At 39.6% G+C, this 16,733-nt stretch overlaps 1 pseudogene; it reads right to left on the bottom strand.

Annotated features, from left to right (window-relative positions):
* Positions 1-8,166: 8,166 nt before the first annotated feature.
* Positions 8,167-15,355, bottom strand: LOC137718007 (F-box protein SKIP31-like; annotated as a pseudogene).
* Positions 15,356-16,733: the final 1,378 nt, after the last annotated feature.

Here is a 16,733-nt window from a genome sequence, read left to right as displayed (position 1 = left end):
ATTTGTTAAGAAAATTAAATTAATAGCACATCTAGTAATATACCCTTTTTGGTCATTTCACACAGTCACAGCTGTTTTACAAAAAAGTTTACCAAACACTATGATACTGTTTTTTTTTTCAAAAGCACTTTTACAAAAAAGTTTACCAAACACTTTGCTGGCTTTATTTCACAGCCGCTTATTCTCACAGCACAGCCGCTTATTCTCACAGCAGCTTTTTTTCAAAGCACAGCAATACCAAACCAAGCCTGAATCCGATGACTGATTTGCTTGTGACAATTCAATCTAGTTGGTTCAATTTGGGTGATTAATGGGGAACCATACAAGGCTAGTTTGGTATTGTTGTACTTTGAAAAAAAACTGATTTTGTTGTGCTGTGAGAATAAGCAGCTGTGAAATAAAGCAGTAGAGTGTTTGGTAAACTTTTTTGTAAAAATGCTTTTTTAAAATTAAAAAAAAAAACAAAAAAAACAGTATTATAGTGTTTGGTAAACTTTTATGTAAAACAAATGTGAAAAAAAACCGGTTTTTCAAAGCTGGGTTTTGCAGCTTCTTGTTTTTGGCTTTTTTCACCCAAAAGTGTGAAAAAAAAGCTGAAGTTGAATGTTTACCAAACACAAAAACAGCTCCCAGCTTTTTTCAGAATCACCTTAGTACCAAACCAGGCTAAAGATAGGCGACCAGTATATACTGTAGATTGGTTTTGAACTGAGAAGGGTGAACTCGGGAAGGTCGTGAGAATAGAACTTTTACGAAATTACTTTTCTTCTATTACTTGTTTAGAAATATATATACATCAGTACTATTATAGTTTTACAAGGAAACAAATAACATATACACAAACCTACTTAATAAAGGACTCCTATTATTTACATTCCCTATTTTTCCTAATATTGACTCACGCTAACACTCCCCCTCAAGTTGATGCATAGATATCACACATGCCCAACTTGACAAGTGAGTCATCAAACCTTCGACTACATACTGCATGAGTTAGAACGTCTGCAAGTTGCTCCTCTGACTTCACAAAAGGTATTGACACAATCTTCCTTTCAAGCTTCTCTTTAATAAAATGTCGATCAACTTCCACATATTTTGTCCTATCATGCTGTATCGGATTATCAGCTATATCTCTTGCTGACTTATTATCACAGTATAGTCTCATGGTTTCCTTTGGCTTGAACCCAAGCCCCTCAAGAAGCTTTCGAAGCCAGAGAATCTCACAAATGCCGTGAGCCATCCCTCGATACTCGGCCTCAGCCGAGGATCTTGATACTACCTTCTGTTTCTTACTTCTCCATGTAACCAAATTTCCTCCTACAAACATAAAGTATCCCGAAGTAGACCGTCTGTCACCTACACTTCCTGCCCAATCAGCATCTGTGAACCCCTCAATTCTCAAATGTCCATACTTCCGATATAGAACTCCTTTCCCAGGTGCAGACTTTAAATATGCTAAGATACGCATAACAGCAGCCATATGATCTAGACTTGGTGAATGCATAAATTGACTTACTACACTTACTGCATAGGCAATATCAGGCCGTGTATGAGCCAAATAAATTAGTCTCCCTACAAGTCTCTGATATCTCCCCTTATCAACTGATTTCTGATTCGGATCCACACATAGATGATGTTTTTCAACAATAGGTGTATCTACTGGCTTGCATCCCAGCATACCAGTTTCTTTTAGCAAATCCAAAACATACTTACGTTGTGACAAGAAAATACCTTTCGAAGATCGAGCAACTTCAACTCCAAGAAAATATTTCAAATCCCCCAGGTTCTTCATTTCAAACTCAGCCGCAAGATTCTTCTGTAATCTTGAAATCTCATCACAATCATCTCCAGTAATAATCATGTCATCTACATAGATGATTAAAGCTGTCACTTTTTTCTGTCTCCGTTTAACGAACAATGTATGATCAGAATGACTCTGATAATACCCAATCTTTTTCATAACTTGAGTAAACCTATCAAACCATGCACGAGGCGATTGCTTCAGCTCATAAAGAGACTTACGCAACCGGCATACTTCGGTACTTCTACCAGCACTGTACCCAGGAGGAAAATCCATATATACTTCTTCCTCCAAGTTCCCATGGAGAAAAGCGTTTTTCACATCAAACTGTTTTAATGGCCAGTCCATATTAGCAGCTAAAGAAATCATAACACGTACCGTATTCATCTTGGCAACCGGAGAGAACGTCTCTTGATAATCTACACCATATGTTTGGGTGTATCCTTTAGCTACCAATCTTGCTTTGTACCTGTCTATTGATACATCGGCTTTGTATTTGACGGTAAACACCCACCGGCATCCAACTGTTTTTTTTTTCCTCCGGCAAGGACGTCACCTCCCAGGTATTATTCTTCTGTAACGCCAACATTTCTTCATCCATTGCATTTGCCCACTTTGGATCCTTTAGAGCCTCATCCACACGAGTTGGTACTCGAATAGCCTCCATATTGTCTATCAAGGTCTTACGCTCTGGTGCAAGACCATTGCATGAGACATAGTTGGCTATCGGATACTTTACTTTGCCTTCCGGAGAAAACCTGTCAGGTGGCACACCTCGATTTTGTCTCGGTGGCAGCTTATATGTATTTACATCAGTACTTGCATTAGTTACATAATCATCCACAATACTTACCTCAGGTTTATTCAGAGAAGAATCATTGGGCATCACCATGGAGCTAGAGAGAGAGGGGGTTACACAAGTAGGCTCGACAATGAACTGTCCTGACTGCGGATCACTCTCGGCATCTTTTGCTTCTGACTGCATGCTGCTCTCGGCAGCAACTTCTGGCACGGCATGTATGATCACTGCCGTATTAGGCACGGCATCAGCATGCACGGCCTCAACATCAACCACAATATTTTCTCCCAAGTCCAACCATTCCAGATCACCACTAGAGCTCTCCCCCTGGTGATCTGAAGATGAAGATACGGGGGCATAAAAAAACTCCGATTCAGAAAAGGTCACATCCATAGTAACATACATATGCCGAGTCTCAGGGTGATAACATTTATATCCTTTTTGGTGAGATGAGAAACCAACAAACACACATCGAAGGGCACACGGATCCAACTTAGTGCGATGAATTTTCGGAATATGCACATAAGCCACACAACCAAATACCCGGGGCTTGAGAGTATGAGTAGACATCACCTGAACATGTTGAGTGAGAACTTGAAGAAGAGTTCGAAAGTCAATCACCCGAGAGGGCATACGATTAATCACGTAGACCGCATAAGTAACTGCTTCAGGCCAAAAAATCTTAGGAACAGACGCGCCCAGAAGTAGAGCACGTGCCGTTTCTAAGATATGGCGATTTTTCCGTTCAGCCACTCCATTTTGCTGTGGAGTATAGGGACAGGTTGTTTCATGGAGAATGCCTTGATCACAAAGAAACTCCGACAACTCACAATTAAGATACTCACCACCATTATCAGAACGAAGAACTTTAATTACAGATAAGTATTGTGTCCGAATCATTTGAGAAAAGGTTCGGAATACCATACCAACATCACTCTTATTTTTCACCACATATAACCACGTCATACGAGTGCAATCATCAACAAACGTAACAAACCACTTAATCCCAGAAGAAGTAACAACAGGAGATGGTCCCCAAACATCAGAGTGCACAAGTTCAAACGGTAAAGCTCTTTTATTCATACTAGGAGGAAACGAAGCCCGATGGCTTTTAGCAAGAATACATACTTCACAATGTAAGTCTGATTCATTTATTCCACTAAATAGACTAGGTAACATATGCCGTAAATACCCAAAAGATGCATGCCCTAACCGACGATGCAACAACCACACTTCTTGTAAATTACTAGACCGGGACACTCGAACCGCATTAGCTCTGCCAGAAACGACGTCGTCCACATAGTACAACCCCTCTCTCTTAGTGCCACGCCCAATTATCTCCTTGGTCTGAATATCCTGAAGGAGACAAAATGATGGATACATTAGAACAACACAATCCAATTGTTCAGTAACCTGTGGTATGGATAACAGATGATGGGATAAAGAAGGAACAAGCAAGCAATGATGTAGGGGAAGTGTAGGGGTAAGATGCACAGTGCCGGCACCACACACGGGTGCCAAAGTACCATTGGCAGTTGATATATTTTTCCTGTGAGATGTGGTCATGTATTGAAACATATTTTTATCATATGTCATATGATCCGTTGCACCAGAATCTAAAATCCAACCTGTATTTGCCATTTAATAATACGCAAAATGACAATCACAAGTACACGGCAATCACAGCACCACACCAATTACAAAACCACACGCTGCAAGGAAAAAACAAGCAGCAGCACTTCAAAGACAAAAAAGTTGGACCGCACAATGCAATTCAAGCAGCAGCCAATCCTTTTTTTTCCTTTTTTTGATTAACACGGCTCGAATATAGTACTAAATAGCACAATTGACAGCGCTGCAATAAGCAGCAGAGCACGGTATGATGATACCAGTAGTTACCCTTCTCGGCACAACACAATACACACACGTACACAACACGCAATCAGGTTTGCTGCAGGGATGCAGCGACACCAACTGAAGACCTGTTGTGACTTTTGTTCCCCTTCGACAGTAATGATACAGCACACAAGGGCAATAGTCTTGGCTTCAACACACACACACGGCAGCAGCAACAGACACGGTACAATTGCAGAAAAAACAACCAGCCCCACGTCTGATTTGAGAACCCACGGTACAATTGCAGAAAAAACAACCAGCCCCACGTCTGATTTGAGAACACACGGCAGCAATACACAGCACTGCACAGCACTACACAGCAATACACAGCACTGCACAGCAATACACAGCAACCCTCACGGCAGCAATACACAGCACTGCACAGCAATACATAGCAGCAGACTGCACACACAGCAGTACCACACCCACACGGCAACCCTGTTTTATGCAGAAGATTTGCAGAAATAAGGTCAACCAAGCACAACGGAAAAGAAAACTAGGGTTTTGGCTCTTGATACCAAATAGAACTTTTACGGAATTACTTTTCTTCTATTACTTGTTTAGAAATATATATACATCAGTACTATTATAGTTTTACAAGGAAACAAATAACATATACACAAACCTACTTAATAAAGGACTCCTATTATTTACATTCCCTATTTTTCCTAATATTGACTCACGCTAACAGTGAGTCGTGACCATTTTCTTGGATCTGGGATTGCCGACAAGGAAATGTCAAGGCTTAAAGTGAGGGCTAATCAATCAACAAGGATTTGACGATAATTGCTTCATGATTCAATATATTAGTAAACACTAAACATGGGGGAAGTTCCCATCTCAGAACGCTTTCGTAGCTGGAAGACAAATCCATAATAATGTTGGTATTGCACATGAGCTTTTCCATTTCCTAAAAATGCAAAAAGCACTTGGAATTAAACTAGACATGCACAAGGCTTATGATAGGGTGGAGTGGGATTTTTTGTTGGCAATTATGGAGAAAATGGGGTTTGACTCTAAATGGTGTAGTCTAGTCATGGGTGCATATCCACTGTTAACTTTGCTATCATGCTCAATGGGCAGCCTGGGTCGAAGTTTGCTCCCTCACGTGGCCTCCGCCAAGGTGACCCTTTATCCCCTTGTTTCTTTTTGTAAGTGAAGTCCTTTCATCGTTCATCCAACGGGCAAGTGACACAAAGAAGATCACTGGGGTTCAAGTTAGCCCTCTTAGGCCGGTTATCTCTCACATGCTTTAATTTTTCAAAAGGCTGACAAGGTGAATTGCACCAACATGGTGAATTTGATTAAAGATTATTGTGCGACTTCTGGGCAGCAAGTAAATCTGCTTAAGTCCAGTGTGTTTTTTGGTGCAAATATTCCAGTGGCTCTCACGTAAGAACTTGGGGGGTATTTTGGGGATGACAGCGGTGGAGGACCCTGGTATTTATCTCGGCATGCTCGCCATCTGGGGAAGATCTAAGAAAAGGGGGTTGTCATATGTCAAAGAGAAGGTCTTGGGAAAAATTCAAGGATGGAAGCAGTCAACCTTTTCTCAGGCGGGAAGGGAGGTCTTGATTAAAGCGGTTGCTCAGGCTATTCCAACCTACCTGATGAACATTTGTAAATTCCCTGCCAACGTTTGTAATGATTTGGATTCTCTTACTTTTAAATTTTGGTGGGGGCACAAAGGAAAGGAACGCCATATACATTGGATCTCTAGGGATACATTGGGTCTCCCAAAGGCGGTGGGAGGACTTGGGCTGAGAAGTTTCATGGATTTTAATGAAGCCCTCCTTGCTAAACAATGTTGGCGGTTGATTCAAAATCCTAACTCATTATGGGCGAGGGTTCTGAAAGCCCGCTATTTCCCACACTGCTCTTCCCTCGATGCCAAGTGTGGTGGAAGAGCTTCTTGGGCTTGGTCAAGCCTGCTCTCGGGTAGGGATCTATTGTTGAAGGATGCACATTGGCAGGTAATGAATGGGAAGGAAGCCCGGGTTTGGTTAGACAGATGGCTCTTCACCCTACCGGACGGACACTATTTCCCTAGTGGTTCTATTTAGGTTAGTCGAAACACTAGGGTAGAGTTGTTAATTAGCCCTGCAAATGGAGAATGGGATATTGACTTTTTAAAACCCTTCATTTCAACGGTTGAATATGATGCAATTTTGGAAACTGAGTTAGGTGATCCGAGTATATGGGATAGACTGGTGTGGCCACTTGATAAGCGTGGGGTCTATTCCGTTGAATCGGGATACCATCGCGCTTATGAGCGGGTCATCCCGAGGGTTAATCCTGGATCTTCCTCCTCTTTGTCAATACCGGGATCTATTTGGAAAGTTGTGTGGAAGCTTCATACCCCTCCAAAGATCTGATGCTTCATTTGGAAGACAATGCATAATGCCCCTGGCAATAATGGCGACACTCTTTAGGAGGAGATCTGCTCCTTCACCTATGTGCCCACTTTGTAAATCTCATGAGGAAACAATTGAGCACCTCTTTCTTCTTTGCCCGTGGGGTGGAACCAATGTGGTTTGGTGGCTTGCTTAACTACAGAGTTAACCGGAATCAGATCACAACTTGGGTGAATTGGATCACGGCACTAATCAACTCTTTTAGAAATTCAAAGGCTGATTTGGAAAGAATGTTGTCCTATGTTGCATTCACGTGTTGGCAAATTTGGAAGGCTAGATGCAGTTTCCTTTTCCAACAACACCCTATTATTCCGCGACAAGTGCTTGCTGCCATTCCTACGAATTTCTGTGCTTTTTAGGAGGCCTCCAGGGTCTCGGCTGAAACTGTTGTCCACGTCAGACCCGATTCCCTTGTGCAGATCCGTTGGGTTCCACCGCCTCCTCAGTATGTCAAATTAAATGTCGACGCTAGTTGGGTGGGTAATACGAATGTGGGATATGCTGGGGTGGTTGCGTGGAATTCTTTTGGTAATTTTGTTGCAGCGCGCAGATGCAGAATCAATTCGACATGGCTGCGAGATGGGCATTGCTATTCGACATGCAGAATCAAATTCTTTTGGTAATTTTGTGGCAGAAGCATTTGCAATTCGACGTGGCTGCGAGATGGGCATTGCTATAGGTATGAATTTTGTGGTAGTCGAATCTGATTCCCTTGAATCAATTTCTTGCCTTAAGGGTGAGATATCAAATGGCAGGTGGGAGGCTTTTCCAGCTCTTTTGAGTCTGGTTTCATCTTATCCCCTTGCACTACCCGGTCTGTTGTAATGTTGCTTGCCTCGTTGTAACCTTTCATTATGTACTTCTGGAATCTTTGCCCTGGTAATGATATATTTCTAATTTTCAAAAAAATAAAAAGAGAAAATATCAGATTACACAGATGTATAAAGGAATGGAATCACACCCCAAAAGAAAAGAAAGGAACAGCAAAGCTAACGCTAATTTAACTGCAATTCCAAATATACAGCAACAGCAACCACCATGCATCTCTATCTGTCTCACGGCACTGATAATGATGATAATAATAATACAACAGTATACCTACTGTAATATGCATACAACGTTGAGCATTGACCATTTTTTTTTCCTTTAATGAAGCATATTTTTTATTTTAATACAAGAGAATAAAGACAACCCACCTAGTGTTGCGGCTGGCTTTCCACACTCAGTCAGTCAGTAGTGACTTTTGGGAGAAATTTTTCAATATGATGGGAACATGATCCGGTGCATCAAGTGTCATAATATAAGTGGTTAGAAAAAAAAATTTCAGTATCCAACCACTTGTATTACGACACTGATATACACGGCCCAGTATATTGGACACGATTCGGTGCACCAAGTGTCATAATACAAGTGATTGGAGAAAAAATTTTAAGTATCTAACCACTTGTATTTCGACATTGATATACTGGGCCATGTTTCTCTCCTAGTCTTGGGGTGGGTTGGGCCAAATGCAAGGGGCCTGCTATTTTTTCTTAGTGTGCCAGCGACATGAGTAATGCGGTCCATGTGCCTGACCCAAGAATTTCACTCCAACCTATATGGGACCGGGACTTTATTCTGTTCAAGCAAACCTCAAAGCATCCTCTAGCTCTTTCTCATCAACACAATTATATCCCATCATATAAGCTCTTGCTGCCACAAAAACAGAAAATTATTAAGGACATTCCACTTCTCTAAAACAAAAACAAAAAGGCAACTTGATTACCAAAGCGCCCAGATCCCAGGAATGGTTCTGCCTCGTCTGTCACAGTTCCTTGCTGCTGCTCCTGAATCTATTTTTTTAAAGGAAATGACCAAGCATTAGCAACTATATAAACAGAATGAGACAAATTGTTCACTACATGGCTAACAACTAGCCAAATCACCTATTGCATTTGAAATTTTTTACAAGAAATGAGATAACGGAATTGACAACTAGTTGATGTTTGAGGGGTTAAGTAGCACATTTTCAGATTAATGGGGTAAAGTGAGACTAAAAGTGAGTTTCAAGGGGCATACCAAATTATCAATAATTAAGCCTAACACAATTAAGTTTTAACTATTTACATTAACCAGAAAATATCTCATGAGGAAGAATTTGAGGGGCAACTTGATGACAAATTGTTGTATAATGACGACAAATTGCAAGGCAGAGGAGATGTCCACTCACAGCATCTGACTCCATTTCTTCCGGTGATAGAAACCCATCGAAACAGTGCCCAGATATTGTGCAGACCCAAAGCTCATTGGCCGGATCCATAACAACTTCTCTGCTATTATCATCACATACTGAAGAAGAGAACATGAAAAATAATTGGATGAGACTTCAGTCCTGCATAAAATTCACACATGAACACACAAGGTGCATGAAATTCATTGATACCTACCATGAACCTGGCCAGTCTTCTCACAAACAAATACGTCTCCAATTTGGAAGTAAGTGCACTTTTCACCAGAACAAGCATGATCAGCTTCCACCTTATCAGTTAGGCCTCTACTACTTTTCCACATAGACACTTGATCAGCTACTGTTGTGTCAAGAATTATCCCGTCATCATTTACCTTCACAAGCAAATATGAAAGTTAAACCAATAAAGGTATACAAGTAGAAGGAGATAGAGAGAGTCCCACATGTTACAACTGAATGTAAAGTAAAGGTCAAGCACGACATATTCAGCACTAGAAAACTACTGAGAAAATAAGACAAAAAGATCTTGAAGTTAACCCAAGAGAAAAGCAAAACGCTGAAGGCTTTAAGACCCAATGTCTCATAAAGTAAGTCTACCAAGACAAAACAATTATGCATAAGGTTTCAAGAAGCATAAAAGCCAAGGCACCGCATAGGTCAAGGCATAAGAGCAGGCTCTTCTCATAACCTCACACAAAGCAACACCACACAGGTTAAGGCAAAGGTAGCTCGAGTTACCTGTGAAGCAACACCACACAGGTCAAGGCACCGTATCCTCCTCATCACGCTGGAAAAGAGAAAGAATTTTGTTCAGGCTAATATCACTTATCTAGGTTGCTGCTGCAAAGCAGCTTCAGGTTTCATGTAAGTGCACGCAGTATGAAAAGTTCAGTTTTTCAAGTCCAAACTACAAATTAAGTACTTTTTATGAATGCCGATGATGACTGCAGCAGCAACTACCCAAAAAGAAAAAAAAAAAAAAAAAAAAAAACATCACTATCACTAGATTCACTACGGCCTGGTGGTATTCCCAGACTTGTAAGTGGGAGGAATCGTGTTCCACTCACAGGGATGGCTAGTTCGAGACCTAATTATTATGGCTGACTAAATCAATAGTAAATAAAAAAGATAGAAGTACCTGAATATAATGTTTTTTCCAAGGACATTCACGCAGCTTTCTACTAGGGGGGCAAATAACCCCATCGCGCAGTACCTGCACATAGCCGCACAAACACATTATTCGCAAAAGGATGAAGTAAATACAGTGCGTTTATCATCGTTGAAGAATCAACAAGGGCACACTAGGGAATGAATATGTTAAATAACAGTTATGTATAGCTCTTAAAAATGCAAACGGGTGTTGCTAATAGATCAGCCAATTATTGCATTGCGGTAAATTAATTGAATTGGGAAGATAACATAGGAAAATACAACTAGTTGTACAAAGACATGTAAGTGTTACTTACAGGCGGCGCCATAAGGATTCATCGGATGCGACCTAACTTAGAAATCTACAGACGAGAGAGCAAGCAATAGGATCTTCAGAAGAGAGGAACTTGAGGATGTGAGGGAAGAGTTCAGGAGGGATTTGTTGGATAGTGGCCAAATTAGGCTAGGGAATATCATGATGAGGATTATTCTTCCTTGTTTTGTGGCTTTTTCAAAGCCATAATTATTTGGTCCATGTGAAAGCCATGGGGTGGTTTTCCTATTGTTTTAATTGGGAGCATTTGTTAAAGAAGCCGAAAGCAAGAAATAAGAAAATAATGAAGGAACATCCTGATGAGGAAGCATCATGATGAGAAAGCATAAAGAAGTATCCAAGGGGAGAGCATTCGGCTCTCCCATGGGAAAAGTTGAACATTATATATTAAGGCATTTGTTATGCCTTATGGTGGTAGAGAGAGTTGCAGAGAGAAATCAAGAGAGTTAGAGTGAAAGGTCTATTGTGAAAGAACTCTTGGGGTAGAGTGAGGCTCTTGGGAAAATTCTGTGAGTGGGTGTACAAGGGATATGGGATTGGGTTATGACGATTTAACTCATGTGTAACTTGTATTGTTTTTCTCATAGTGAAGAGCAATATCTCTCCGAGGACGTAGGCAGGTTTTTGCCGAACCTCGTAAATTTCTCGGTGTCTTTATTTCTTCTATTTTAAACTATTCAACTGTGAGTTTGTATGTTGGTGAAGATAATCAGCCAAGGCACAACAATTGGTATCAGAGCTTTGTTGGAAGCTTTGGTTCATTGAAGGTTCAGATTTATTATTCACCATGATGACTACAAACATGTCGTTTTCAGTTGAGAAGTTTAATGGGAATGGCAGTTTTACTCTCTGGCAGATGAGAGTAAAGGATGTCTTGACTCAACAAGGCTTGGTTAGAGCTTTGAAGGGAAAAGATGGGAAGCCTAAAGAAATGACAGATGACCATTGGGAGGAGCTGGAGTCGCGTTGTGTTAGCACGATTCGACACTGCATAGCTGATAACATTATCAACAATGTTATGGATGAAGATTCTGCGCCTGCACTGTGGGAGAAGTTGGAAAAACTCTATATTGCTAAGAATTTGACCAACAAGTTACATCTGAAGAGGAAGCTGTACAAGCTGAAGATGGATGAAGGCGGGAGTCTCATGGACCACATGAATGTGTTCAATGGATATTTGGATCAATTGAGGAAAATTGATGTTAAGGTTGAGGAAGAAGATAAAGCTCTCTTACTTCTTAACTCACTTCCAGATTCGTATGAGAATCTTGTGACAACCTTATTGCATGGAAAAGATACAGTAAGTTTGGAGCAGGTGCAGGCTTCTTTGGTGTCTTATGATACACAAAAAAGGAAGACCATTGTTGATGGTGGGCACGAGACTGCTTTAGCTGTTCAAGGTTGGAATCATGGAAGAAAATTGGGAGGAGGATTTGAGAGAGACAGCAGGTTCAAATCAAGCTCCAAAGGCAAGGGACCACAATGCTATGACTGCAAAGAATTTGGGCATAAAAGGATAAATTGTCCTTTGAGAAAAAGAAAGGATGATCTTGGTCCAGGTAACAGCAATTTTGTGGCGGAAGACTTCGAGTATGCCATTTAGGTACTAGAAGCAACACATCTCCTAGTGATGTATAGTCTCAAGTGTTGCAGGGGTTTTGCAGCAGGTGGAGCTATGGGATTCACAGGTGATGAGATGGTCCTGAAGAATGAGAAGTGTGAGGAATGTTTGTCTGACTCGACGGGTGTTGCTGGAAATGGGTGCACTGACAAGTTTCCAAGTTGCAGACAACGAAGAGGAGGAAAACCTGCTGGAGGAGACGAGGATGTGTCGAGATCCTGTCTGAAGCTAAATGTTTTTTTTTTCTTGCAGCAGCTGCACATGCATTGGCAGTGACTGAATCGGAACAGGACCAACGAGGTTGATTCAGAGTGTGCATGCTGGTACGTAAGGCCAATGGACTTTGGTACAGTTTGAGTCGAGGTGGAGATCATTATGAGTACCAGAAAGTTTAGGGAATTTGATTTAGTTACCGTTGTCCTTAGTTTGTACTTTGGGTGCTTATGGTGAGTGTTGATTCGAGTCTCTGTGATGTTTTCGAATTTGGCCAAGGTGGAGATTGTTGGATAGTGGCCAAATTAGGCTAGGGAACATCATGATGAGGATTATTGTTCCTTGTTTTGTGGCTTTTTCAAAGCCATAATTATTTGGTCCATGTGAAAGCCACGGGGTGGTTTTCCTATTGTTTTAATTGGGAGCATTTGTTAAAGAAGCCGAAAGCAAGAAATAAGAAAATAATGAAGGAACATCATGATGAGTAAGCATCATGATGAGAAAGCATAAAGAAGCATCCAAGGGGAAAGTATTCGGCTCTCCCATGGGAAAAGTTGAACATTATATATTAAGGCATTTGTTATGCCTTATGGTGGTAGAGAGAGTTGCAGAGAGAAATCAAGAGAGCTAGAGTGAAAGGTCTCTTGTGAAAGAACTCTTGGGGTAGAGTGAGGCTCTTGGGAAAATTCTGTGAGTGGGTGTACAAGGGATATGGGATTGGGTTATAACGATTTAACTCATGTGTAACTTGTACTGTTTTTCTCATAGTGAAGAGCAATATCTCTCCGAGGACGTAGACAGGTTTTTGCCGAACCTCGTAAATTTCTCGGTGTCTTTATTTCTTGTATTTTAAACTATTCAACTGTGGGTTTGTATGTTGGTGAAGATAATCAGCCAAGGCACAACAGGATTTTGCTAAAAATGCCAGTCTCAATCCTCACGAACGTGTTCCCGCTATTACTACTGCAGCCAATGGCGTTTTTTGACTGAAAAAACCCTGAAAAAGATGCGCTTTTCTGAAATTGAGGGTCTTTCTCAGCCGTATCCTCTACTAGTCGCATTTTCTTTGCTTTGAGCTCCTCTGTTGCCTCCTCCTCAACCTCATCCTCATCCATCTCCTCCTCCTCCTCCTACCATGCAATCAAAAACCAAACAACATCGGTTACTTATTGCTTCAAGCCATTGTACTTCCTAATAATTCCATATTATACCATATATTTTATTCTATTCTTTGTTACAGTTTATTGGTTATTTTAGTAGAATTTTGATACTTGGTTATGTAATTTCAATGTAGGACATTCGACTTCCTTTGAAGCAAAAAATTATCAAATGGATGAATTTTGGAGTGATGCCAATTGAAAGATGTTTGTGAGTCTTTCAAGATGATTGTGTCAAAATTCTAAATTTTTCTACTAATCCGTTTGACCGTGGCAATGAAATAAAAACCCAGCGCGCAACTTTTTCAGATTGATGTTTCTCGACGTTTAAGGCATTTTGGAGGTCAAGATGTTATATTTCGAGGAAGATTACTTCTGATGATTTGTAGGAGACGTCTTCAGCTTTCAAAAGAGATATTTTGGGACCAAATTAGAGTTGATTTCGTTAGTCAAAAGTCTGATTTTTTGAGAAGTCCTAATTTCAGTTTAAATAGGAAATCTTTTATTCCCTAGTTATCTTATTCTATTATGTTTCCTAGTTTTTTGAAAACCTTTTCTAGGTAGGATTTTATTTTGTAGTAGTATAAATAAGCTTTTTAGCCATTAGAGAGGAGGGAACACACTATTTTGGAGAATTTCAGACTTTTTACTTACAAGGTGTTTTCTATCTATTTTCTTAATAATATTTTCTTTTATGGTTGTTCATAACTAATTTTCGTTTGCTTGGGCAATGACTTGAGCCTTAGCATGAATATGTAGTTTTTATTTAATTGCTTATGATATTATGCATGCATACTTTGAATTATTAATCAATGTGTTTAAACTGTCTCTATATCTTAAAGCTTAGTTACCATTATGATGTTTAGATAAGTAATCGGATGCAATTCTATCGGAATGTCATCGGAGAATTGAGTATTGCTTCTTCTGATTGATAGTTGTAAGTTCACCTAGGGTAAATGCCACGTTTTAGGGGTTACATGGTTTTTCAAAAGATTCTCACAAAGCGTAATGAATCATGCATGTTTACATTTGATTTGAATGCCACATACAGATTGCATGTTTGATACACGTTCTAACTTGAATGCCACAAGTAGAATATTCATCAGGAAAACCTAACCATCAAAGTTGCATGTGTAATTCATAAGTAATTGGTAAAACTACATAATATTGTTAAGGTGATAGTGGAACCTAGTGTCATTTTATCATTATTTTCTAAGATTGTTCTCTTTTAAATTGGTTTCTTTAATTATTTTAATTTAAAATTCGTTTTTAATACTCTAGATCATAAAATCAACCTTTCCGAAACTTTGTTTTAAATAGTTAATTAAGAATTAGTTTAAATACAAATTATTTAATCAATCCTTATGAAAATGACATTACTTGAGCTGTTATACTACGATAACATTGTACTCTTGCAAGTATTTTTAAGTATTTTTATCTTTACTTTTGCAGGTGGTAAAAATCATATCATTCACATTTCCAAAAATAAAATAAAATTAAAAAATTAACTCCGCAAAATTGAATATCTTTAAGAGTAAACTGAGCCATAGCAAGCAAAGATCACATTTTTGAAATGAAAGAAAGCGTTGTCATATTAAAATCTGTTTAAAGACAAATGGATTATCAAACCGAATCGGAAGGACAGAACATGGTTGCAGAAACCTTGTCTTCTTAAAACCTCAGGGAGCACCTCCGATTCAAGGAAACGAGCCAAACTCTCGTCCTCATCCTCTGATATAGTCATGTTGGCGGCGGAAGGAGACAAGGAAATGGTGGAATTTCAACGGACAATTTCTTATGGAAGCAGGAAAATAGCTTTGAAAGCTTGAAAACTTGCAGATTATCAACGTTTTTGGTTGCTTTCTGTCTTTCGGGAGGATCCCCGATGCTAAGCTATTGCTAATTTGCTAGAGTCCGATGGAGGAGAAGGTCGAGGTGGGATACTAGGGGAGAACGGAAAAAAAGGGATATGTATTTTTTTGGAAAACATACTTTTAATACAGTAATACTTAATTTTATATTAAGACAACACATTTTAAATATTTTAAACAAAGACAAAAGTTAAGACATCTGAAAGATGATATCATTAGCTTTTTAATTCCTAGAGTTTAAGTTACCAAAATACCCTTTATAGTGTATTTTTTCACACTTATGTTATCTCCTTCGCTTTCTTCTCTGTGTTTCTCTCATAACTACCATCATTGGCTCTGTGGTTGTAGTTTCCTTTGCCAGTTTCTGCCAAACCGTACCACAAACGTAGCCCCTCTGAGGCATTCATAACACTTTCCCTGTAAATTAATCGTCGATATTCCCCAGTTGCTCCATCAATTTCTTCGATAAGAGATTTTATGACTTCATATGATTTTTCTCTATCTAACAGGCAAAAGCCAAAAGCAATGCAATGCAATATGCAATTTAACTAACAGCCAAAAGCAATGCAATGCAATCTGCAATTTAACCAACAACCACAAGCCCAATACAATATGTAATTTCTCTCTCTCATAATACAAATCATACGATCGTCCCTAATAGCCTAATGCAATATACAATTTAACCAACAGCTAAAAGCAAAAGCCACCAAATTTTCTGGAATCCAGTCAATGCAGAGATGCGCCAGATTTTGATTGGTCAACGCCAGCTGTTTGTATTCTTTAGTACTAGAATCAGTTCAACCCGTCGTCGACTATTTTTGCAGAATCAGTTCAACTCGTATTCGACTGTTTTTGCAAAATCAGTTCAACTCGTCCTAGACAATTTTTGCAGAATTAGTTCAATCAGTCATCCACCATTTTTGCAAAATCAGTTCAACCTGTCCTTGATCATTTTTGTAGGATCAGTTCAACTCGTCATCGACCGTTTTTGCATAATCAATTCAACCCATCATCGATCATTTTTGTAGAATCAGTTCAACCCGTCTTTGACATTTTTTACAGAATGAGTTATCGATCGTTTTTGTAAAACCATTTCAACCCATCTTAGATCATTTTTGCAAAATCAGTTCAATGCATCTTCGATCATTTTTGCAAAATCAGTTCAACTCATCCTCAACCATTTTTGCTGAATCAATTCAACCTGTCATTGACTATTTTGCAGAATCAGTTCAATCAGTCCTTAACCATCTT

Source organism: Pyrus communis, chromosome 15 (genome assembly GCF_963583255.1).
Source record: "Pyrus communis chromosome 15, drPyrComm1.1, whole genome shotgun sequence".
Lineage (NCBI taxonomy): Eukaryota > Viridiplantae > Streptophyta > Magnoliopsida > Rosales > Rosaceae > Pyrus > Pyrus communis.
This window is presented reverse-complemented; position numbering and strand designations above follow the sequence as displayed.